General features: G+C 50.0%; 1 pseudogene; it reads right to left on the bottom strand.

Moving 5' to 3' along the window:
* Positions 1–878: 878 nt before the first annotated feature.
* On the bottom strand, positions 879–2,697 carry LOC146187125 (uncharacterized; annotated as a pseudogene).
* Between the last annotated feature and the right edge of the window lie 6,285 nt (positions 2,698–8,982).

The following is an 8,982-nucleotide window of genomic DNA, read 5'->3' as shown; positions in this document are numbered from 1 at the left end:
GGTTCCAACACTGCCGTTTCCAGCGTCGTTCTAGGCCGCCTTTAGCCTCCCATAAATGCAGGAGGCGGGAGTCAACCATGTCGCTTGGGCAGTCATCTGGTAGGGGACAAGTTACTGATTGGACATTGCTTTGTAGTTGTTTGGACCATTCGGTTATGTCATTAACGGGCGCGTAGGCGCGGGCTGCTCTACACGTTCGGAAAGAATCCCACTTCGTGAATGTTGAACCTCTGGGAGACCTATAGGGCAGCTGAATGTTTAGAAGGATTTCTATGATGACATGATCACTTCCTAGATTCTCTTTTGTTGCACCAAGACGCGTGAGGGAGACGATGTGCGAAAGTAAGGTCTAGTGTAGCGTCTCTACAGACACTGGTTCCCGTGCGGGTAGGAAAGATAGGGTGAGTGAGAAGAGAGAGACCGGTTTGTTGCGCGGCTAACCACACGCGAAGTTCTTTAGGTGTGTCATGCGGGTAACCCCAGGCTGTATGTGGAGCGCTAAAGTCACCAACAACGAGTAAGGGACACTTGTTAGCTGCGCGCTTCGCAAGTGTAAATAGCCGCTCATATTTGTTTTTATAGCACTTAGGATGACTGTATACATTTAAGATAAAAACACTATTCTCTCGAGTGTGTTGTGGCACAAGTTCAATTAGAAGATTATCAATGTCGGTAATCGCTAGGGGATGTGAGATCTCCTGCTCCCTCGAGAGCGAGCAGGAGATGTAGACAGAACGGTTGTATAGTCGGGGAGGGTGAGTGGGTTGGAGGGTTCCTGTAGAGCAAGGATGTCGGGTCCCGTAGCGCAGGACAGCAGTTGGTGGACTACATGACGCTTCTGGCCAAATCCCTGGCAGTTCCACTGCCAAACAGTAAGATTACGGTTTCGATATGCCATCATGAGAACATATCGGAGTAGTCGAAACGGTGGGGTGGGATTCCTGAGCTATAGCAGGGAGAGGATTTTCCTGTCCTCCTGCTGCTTTGGGTTTCTTGCGCTTTGGAAGACGCGTCGCGCTGGTATTGAGCCGAGTCTCAATATCTATATAGCGGTTAGAGAATTCTTGCGTTAGGGCATCTAATCTGTGATTAAGAATAGCGTTGTCTTGCGTTATGCGGATGACCGCATCTTTGAGTGTAGCACATTCCTGATTGATGTGTGTTATAGCTTCTGCAACTTTGCCTCAAATCGAGCATCCAATGACTCAAGTATGGCTGGCAAGTCATCTAGTGAGCTGGGGGTGGAGGGAGGGGTCGTTATACACGGGGTAGTGTTTGTATGGGGTTTCGCGTCAGCTTCCATTGGTAGTGAATCAGGAGGGGAATTAGTGTTTGAGATTTTGAACAAGGTATCGACGGTGGATAAGTTAGGTGTGGAAGACTTAGATACTGTCGTAGTGGGGGAAGGAGTAACTGGAGATGCAGTGGCGATGGCACTTATCTGGGCTTCCTGTCTGGCGATGTGTTAACGAAGGGTGGCGGCTTCTGCTCGCGCTGCTGTAGCTTCCGCTTTCGCCGCGGCTGCCTCTTTCTGAGATTTCGCAAGAGCGTGTCGTAGACTTGTAGTCGGCGTCGCGGATGTTTGATTGGGTGAAGAGGCAGAGGAGTTCCAGGCTTGTTCTAGCGGCACTGCAGGGCCTGCTTATGCTGGTTGGGCTGGTTGTGCTCGGACAACTGGGGAAAGTGGTCCTTGGGTGCGTCCGATTCTTGTAGCTGCGTTCGTTGCTGGCTTGATTGCTTGCGTGGCTGGTGAAGGCTGCGTCCTTTACACGATCCCGGGCCGGTAAGGTGAGGACCCTCGCACAGAATACACTTGGGTGTACAAGGCTGGTCTTGCGGATGCTGCGTTCCACAGCGGGGACAGAGATTGTTCTTGGGGCTTGGGCATACGTCATGACGGTGACCCGGCTGTCTACAGTTGGTGCAGGCGTCTGGGCTACCGCGGTATGGGGTGCAGCGGTGGATGGCTCCCATGTATTTGATGGAACACGGCACTGCGGTTGCGTCAAAGGTGATTAGAATTGAATGCGTCTTGCCCATACGCCGGGCGGCTAGTATGGTGTGCTCTGGATTTTGTCTGACCAGATCTTGATATAGCTCTGTTGGGTTCTCTTCGTCGTAGGCGTTTGTGATGACACCTCTGGTAGCACCCGGTGGGGGTGCCACGTAGGCCACGCATGGGTAGGCTCGCTCTCCAATGGTGAGGGAGGTCAGTGTCTTGAGTGTCTCGGTTGTTGGGATGTGTGTCGTTGACACGGTGAACGTATTGTTGGTCGGGTGAATGCGCAGTCAGAAGTCCTCTGGTAGTATGATTTTGAGCTCGGTCTGCACTGCTGTCCAGAGTCGAAGTGATGGAGTATCTTGAAGTCGCAGTTCACCGCGCGGTCGAGCGACTACTCGAACAGCGTTGGGAGGGAGGAGTGGCAGCTGTTTGCTGCGCTGCACAGTGATACGGGCCTCCTTGGTCGCAGGCGGAAGGCGGGCCCCCGTCTTGCTGCTGCCGGTTGTGGTCGCACCTCCATGGAATGCTTGTCGAGCGTTCAGGGTATGTGCCTCGGTGGTAGCGTTGCCGGAGTGGTGAGGTAGGCTCGTTAACGTGGCTGGTCTTGAGGCATATGCTTCGTATATAACTGGCGTCCAGTCGCCAGATTCGAGCTCATCTGCGGTTACGGTGCGACCTTCAACCGTTACTCCCATGGTAACAGCCGGTGTCGCCGTCACTGTCGGCGAGGTATCGAAGCCGGGTTAGGCTTAGCTCGGCGGCTGAGCGTTTCAGTCCAATAATCACTTGGCCGAATCTCGCCTAGAATGGGCGGCTTCCTTGTTTTCCTTGGGCGCTTATGTCCTTAATATAACTGTTCACTACCGAGAACGTTTCTATCCCCCAACTCCGCACCCACGGTCTATTCTTCCACCGTGGAAGAGAGGAAGGTGGGATTGAGAGCGGAAATAGATAAAGGGGTACCGTAGTGGAGAGCTCCGGGGTAATTTTGTCCATCTGGGGATGTTTAACGTGCGCTGATATCGCACAGCACACGACTCCTGTCCGCTGCACTTCCATCGAAACGCAGTTAATAATAATAATAATAATAATAATAATAATTGGTTCAAAGGAAGGGAAAGGCGCAGTATCTGTCACACTTGTGCCTGTGGACACCTGAACCGCACCGTAAGGGAAGGGAGGAAGGTGGGAGTTAAAGTAGAAAGAAAGAGAGAGAGAGAGAAGCCGTAGTGGAGGGCTGCGGAGTAATTTCGACCACCTGGGGATCTTTAACGTGCGCTGACATCGCACAGCACACGGACGCCTCTTCGTTTCGCCTCCATCGACGAAACGCATGGTTGGTTGGTTGGTTCATATATGAAGGGAAAGGCGCAGTATCTGTCACACTTGCTCTGTGGACACCTGAACCGCGCCGTAAGGGAAGGGATGAAGGTGGGAGTGAAAGTGGATAGAGAGAAAGGGGAGCCGTACTGGAGGGCTACGGAGTAATTTCAACCACCTGGGGATCTTTAACGTGCGCTGACATCGCACAGCACACGGACGCCACTTCGTTTCGCCTCCATCGAAACGCAGCCGCCGAGGCCGGGATTCGATCCCGGGAACTCCGGCACAGTAGTCGGGCGTCTTACCACTGCACCACCCCGGCGGGGCGAAAAAACCGCACTAGGTTTTGGGGAAAGGAAGACGCAGTATACTTCGGGTGGACACCATAGAATCGTGGAGACCCACACTTAAATAGGTCAAGGTTATTTAAAGGTGAAATTTACCGGCCTGCTACTGGCTCTGTAGCTGAGCCACGTCCTCTGCCTGTTGTGGCTGTAGGAAGAAGGAAAAGAAAATGTACAGGCCTGCTACTGGCTCTGTAGCTGAGCCTCCGCTGCCTGATTGATTGCTTCGCTGCCTGGTTGATTGATTGATTGATTGATAGGCAGGAAAAGGCGTGGTAACTGTCTCACTTGTTTTCTGTGAACTGATTTATTTATAGGAAGGGAAAGGCGCTGTAACTGTCTCATTTGTTTTCTGTGGACACCGCAACCGCGCCGTAAGGGAAGGGAGGAAGGTGGGAGCGAAAGTGGAAAGAGAGAAAGAGGAGCCATAGTGGAGCTCTACGGAGTAATTCCGACCACCTGGGGATCTTTAACGGGCGCTGACATAGCACAGCACACAGACGTCTCTTCGTTTCGCCTCCATCGAAACGCAGCCGCCGAGGCCGGGTTCAAACCCGGGTACTCCGGCACAGTAGTCGGGCGTCTTACCACTGCACCACCCCGGCGGGGCTTTTCTGTGAACACCTGAACACCTGAACACCTGAACCGCACCGTAAGGGAAGAGAGGAAGGTGGGAATGAAAGTGGAAAGAGAGAAAGAGGAGCCATAGTGGAGCTCTACGGAGTAATTCCGACCACCTGGGGATCTTTAACGGGCGCTGACATAGCACAGCACACAGACGTCTCTTCGTTTCGCCTCCATCGAAACGCAGCCGCCGAGGCCGGGTTCAAACCCGGGTACTCCAGCACAGTAGTCGGGCGTCTTACCACTGTACTACCCCTGCGGGGCCCTCCGCTGCCTCGCGCGGACAGAAGAGAAAATAAAGAAGAAAGGTAAAAGTAAGAGGGAGATAAAGACGCGCGCCGCAACAACGGCCGTCGTCCACCACCGAAGCAGTAGCGGGTGCAATGACGGCCTACAACAGATAAAATTCAGTGGCTGCCTAACAATCCGGACAGTCAGTCTCACGCATACAGACGCACTCGCTGAAGCCCCCCAGACTTTCGCCGAAATTACCAGTTTTCACAAAGAGACGCGAAGCCTTTTCCCACCTCCCCATCCCGACCTCGACCGAGCACAAGCCACCCTGCTCCGCAGATTACACACACACTCAATTCGTAGTCACTCCAGGCTATCACTAACTACTAACGGAGAATACGACCCCGCATGTCCAAATTGCAACAACGGAGAACCCGCCACTTAGGCGCACATCCTCTGCGGATGTGATAATAGCCCACCCCAAGGGCCCTCCTGCCAGCTCCCTCTGCGGAAAGCTGGCACCAACTCCTTACTAACCAGACAAGAACACACAACTTGCACTTATTTCGTGGGCCCAGGATGTCGCTCCCACCTGGGGGCCACAGTGGACGCACCTGCCCTAATTCACATCTGGAGCAAATAAAGTTGTTTCTCTCTCTCTCTCCCGCTGCAAGCGGCGTTGACGTACCATCCCAGCCCCGTAGGGCCAGGAACCGCCACCCTTCACCACCTCCCCTCCCCCTCGGCTGCCTCGTGCAAAACGTGCGGACAGAAGAGAGAAAGTAGGGAAGAAAGAAAAACATTGTCTGTGGATTAGCTTCGTTAAGCCTGGAAGATTGCGAAAGCAATGCCTTAGTTCAGCTGGTAGTTTGGACATGGTTGCCCCGTATGCATAATTCCGTCTCCTCAACGGCAGGGTCCCGAAATTTTTTTTCTCCTCACTGGTTGCCTCTCAGTGGGTTAAACGGCGATTGTTACCGAGAGATGTGTGTGAACGCAACTTAAAGGTAACATACACTCACTGAAGGCAGGAAATGGTTCCGGTGAATGTTATTGAATACTGTCAGCGTTGTCATGCTGTCACTTCATGGCTCTGTTCTGGTTTTGAGGCTATTAAGTAATAAAAACATGACATATTGCGACCTAACGGGGAACACACCCCAGGGGAGATCTTAGTAGCCTAATTTAGCGTTGCGATTTAAAAATAAATGAGAAAAGGAGTTGCACAATAAAGGATTCTAACCGATGTTTTATTAGCTCAGTGGGCAGGTAAGTAGTGTCAATCCATTGCGCCACTGAAGGAACGAGTGGCGCGTGCTTTAAATGCGCTCTTCTTCATATTTACAATATTTCTTCTATCTGTCGCCAGGTGACGCTGCTCAGAGGACCCTACCGTCGAGAGAACGGAATCACGCACCCCGTATGGCTTATGCATAGATTCATCCTGGACACAACATGGTTCTACTGTAATTTTGCTTTATTTAATCCGATGAATATGCTTTGGTGATATGTGAAGAAATGGCTTTTGGTCTATACATCGGTGATGACATAGTCGTTGGAATGCCTATACATTACTAAATCTAGACTGCTACTCCACTGGGTGGCACTCTTTGGCTGCAAGGGCATAACTGGAGACAGTACTTCTCGTCAAGTGCTTGGATGAATTGCGGGTCTCTTATAGGATCCTTATTGCAGTCTCCCGTGCAGATGCGGCTTGCTCTGAGAGAAGGACGCGCGCCGCAACCGCCGTGGTCCATCACTTAAGCGCTGGCTTGTGCAATGACGGCCTGCAACAGATAAAAATTCGATGGCTGGCTAGCCCCCGCCGCAATCGGCGTTGACCTACCGTCCCAGCCCCGTAGGGCCAGGAACTGCCACCCTTCACCTCCTCTAGTGGACATTCAGCTTAAATTGCAAATTGGGTTTAAGGAAGGAAAGGGACAGTATCTGTCAAGGTCACTTGAAGGTGAAAACTTCAATTTCCGCGACAGCTGTGCGGGGTGGCGAAGATTTCGCTTCAAAATTACAATGCAATATGTTGAGTGCTCACGCCCATTACACAAGCTAATATGGACTATGATATTTTAAGGCGAAAGCCTTTAATGACTCATGCTGTCGTGGACAAAGTGTGTCCCGCTTTTGTGGCGTTCTGATTGGCCGAGGCGGGATACGACCTATACCACCATGCAATGCCACACTTGAATGCGCGCCAAGGGACGCCACACGACAGGAGCGATGGTGTGCCGTCCAAACGCACACTTGCCGGAGAAAGTGTGATAGATACTGAGCCTTTCCTTTCCTGTAAACTAATTATAATTATATGTAGCACTGCAATGAATGCCAACAAGAGGCTAATGATGGGAGGCAAATGATTGGAGATGAAGCATAGGCTTTCGCCATTCTCCTCTTAAAAAACATCTAAGAGACCTCCTAATTTTTTCCAAGTCTTGACGAATCGTTTACAGCTAGCAATGTCGACATTCATTCGACCACATCCAACATTCCTTTCGGGGGCCCGCTCAATGCAAGCTAAGATACTTATTGCCCGAACAGCTGTACAGTTTTGGAACTGTCAGGAACAACTGGCAAAGACCTTTTGTCGTGTCTGGCACGATTTTATGTTCTCGCATTTACAGCACGCTAATGTTTGTTCAGTTATCTACAAGGAAATGCTTCTTTGCTACGCTAATTGCTCCACCCACTTGATTGTGATTGGTTATATTGAAAACCCGTGACCATTCATTATCGCTCCTTCTGTTTAGAGTCACTATGCATGGGCGTTGCATGCGCAGAACCTGGTTTTTCTGCACAGACAAGCCTAACGTGGATGAAGTTACGCACCTAACTGTGAATGTTTAGAACAGTTCCAGATGCAAAGAAAAATCCTTCCAAGAGTTGCAGTCTGTGGCTTGGATAAGCCCATATGCGGACGTTGTAAGGACATCCGTACCACACAAGTATTTTGATGTGTCAATAAACGCGTGCAGGCAATGTTAAATCGATTCGAAACACCTGATATCGGCTGTGCAGTGCTGTACTTACATACTTGCCCCACATGGCCTATATCGATAATCGGCAAGCCAACTATACGTAACTCTAACGTATCGCAGATATTTTATGGTGTCAGGACTTCTGTTGATTGTTTGCATAAAGATCTTGCAACTTTTGTTTGCTGTTCTTCAATGAAACTCGTGCGTTATGGGCTAGGCTTAGTCCATTTTTATGCGCAGCAGATTGTTGCCCGCTTCATATTTTTAATGGCGCATTCCTATTAGTGCTTGGCGCATTTTTAAAATAAACTTAGTTAATGATTTGTCCCCATTGACGATGTGCTGTAACTCTGCTGACCGTTTTTGTTTAGGGGGTTTATGCATGGTGTGTATTTTGTGAATGTTTCCACCTGTTTAGGCTTTTTTTATTTCAGTCGCGAAAACGCTAATATAAAGATTTCATTTAGATGTTTCTGCCTCGTATTTAGCTCCCGATGTATTCGGATTCTAAGGACATTTGTCCTTACGCGGATGCAAAAAATTGCTATTTTCATTTTGCACTAAGACCTTCTACTAGGTATGTACACACAAAAACATCACCCACGGAGGCCTGGCCTCCGAAAAAAAAATGTAATTTCTCGGTCGTTTGTGAACTGCTATCTATGAGTATTCCTAAAACGATTGAACATTGCTTCATTACTTGTAAGGGCGCAATCCTGTTCTTTTCAACAGACGTTGGCAAAACGCATTCGCTTCCCATACCATTCGATAACTAACCACAATTCAGTAAGTTGGTGCAGCGCTATCGGGATGAATAGAAGAGAAGGAAAGAAAAATTAGAGGGTCTTTTAGATGTGTCTTAAGAGGAGAATATCGAAAGCCTACCCTTTAGCTCTTATTTGCTTCTCATCGGTTTACTCTGTTGGCGTTTGTTGCTGTGCTACATATAATTATATTTGGTTTATAGGAAAGGAAAGGCGTAATATCTGTCACACACTCTCCGGCAAATGTGTTTGCACGGTACACCATCGCTCTTTGCCGCGCAATCAAGTGTGGCATTGCAGATGGTAGGAACGCTAGACAAGCACTAATATCGTGGAATCTCGAATAATATGACAGGTCTCGCGCACGTATCTCGTGCAAAAATCTCGTGCACAACTCTGGCGCACGGATTTTGTTCCAAGAGCCCAGAAAGCCTTTCGCCTTAAAAGTAACAGATGCTGCCTCCATGTTCTTCTCTTACGGCACGGTACAAGTGTCCACAGAGCAAGTGTGGCAGATACTGCGCCTTTCCCTTCCTGTGAACCAGTTATTTATATATTTATTTATGTTCTGAGCCGTACCGCCCCGCATGAGGGAACCATGCGATGCGTGGGTCAGGGTGCTGCGTCCGGAGGTGATCGTCGATTACCGCACGCACATCCTCCAAAGCTAGTGGCTCGTCGCTAGGAGGGAGTTCATGTGC

This window comes from Amblyomma maculatum, chromosome 6 (genome assembly GCF_055883805.1).
Source record: "Amblyomma maculatum isolate TAMU_Amacu chromosome 6, ASM5588380v1, whole genome shotgun sequence".
NCBI lineage: Eukaryota > Metazoa > Arthropoda > Arachnida > Ixodida > Ixodidae > Amblyomma > Amblyomma maculatum.
This window is presented reverse-complemented; position numbering and strand designations above follow the sequence as displayed.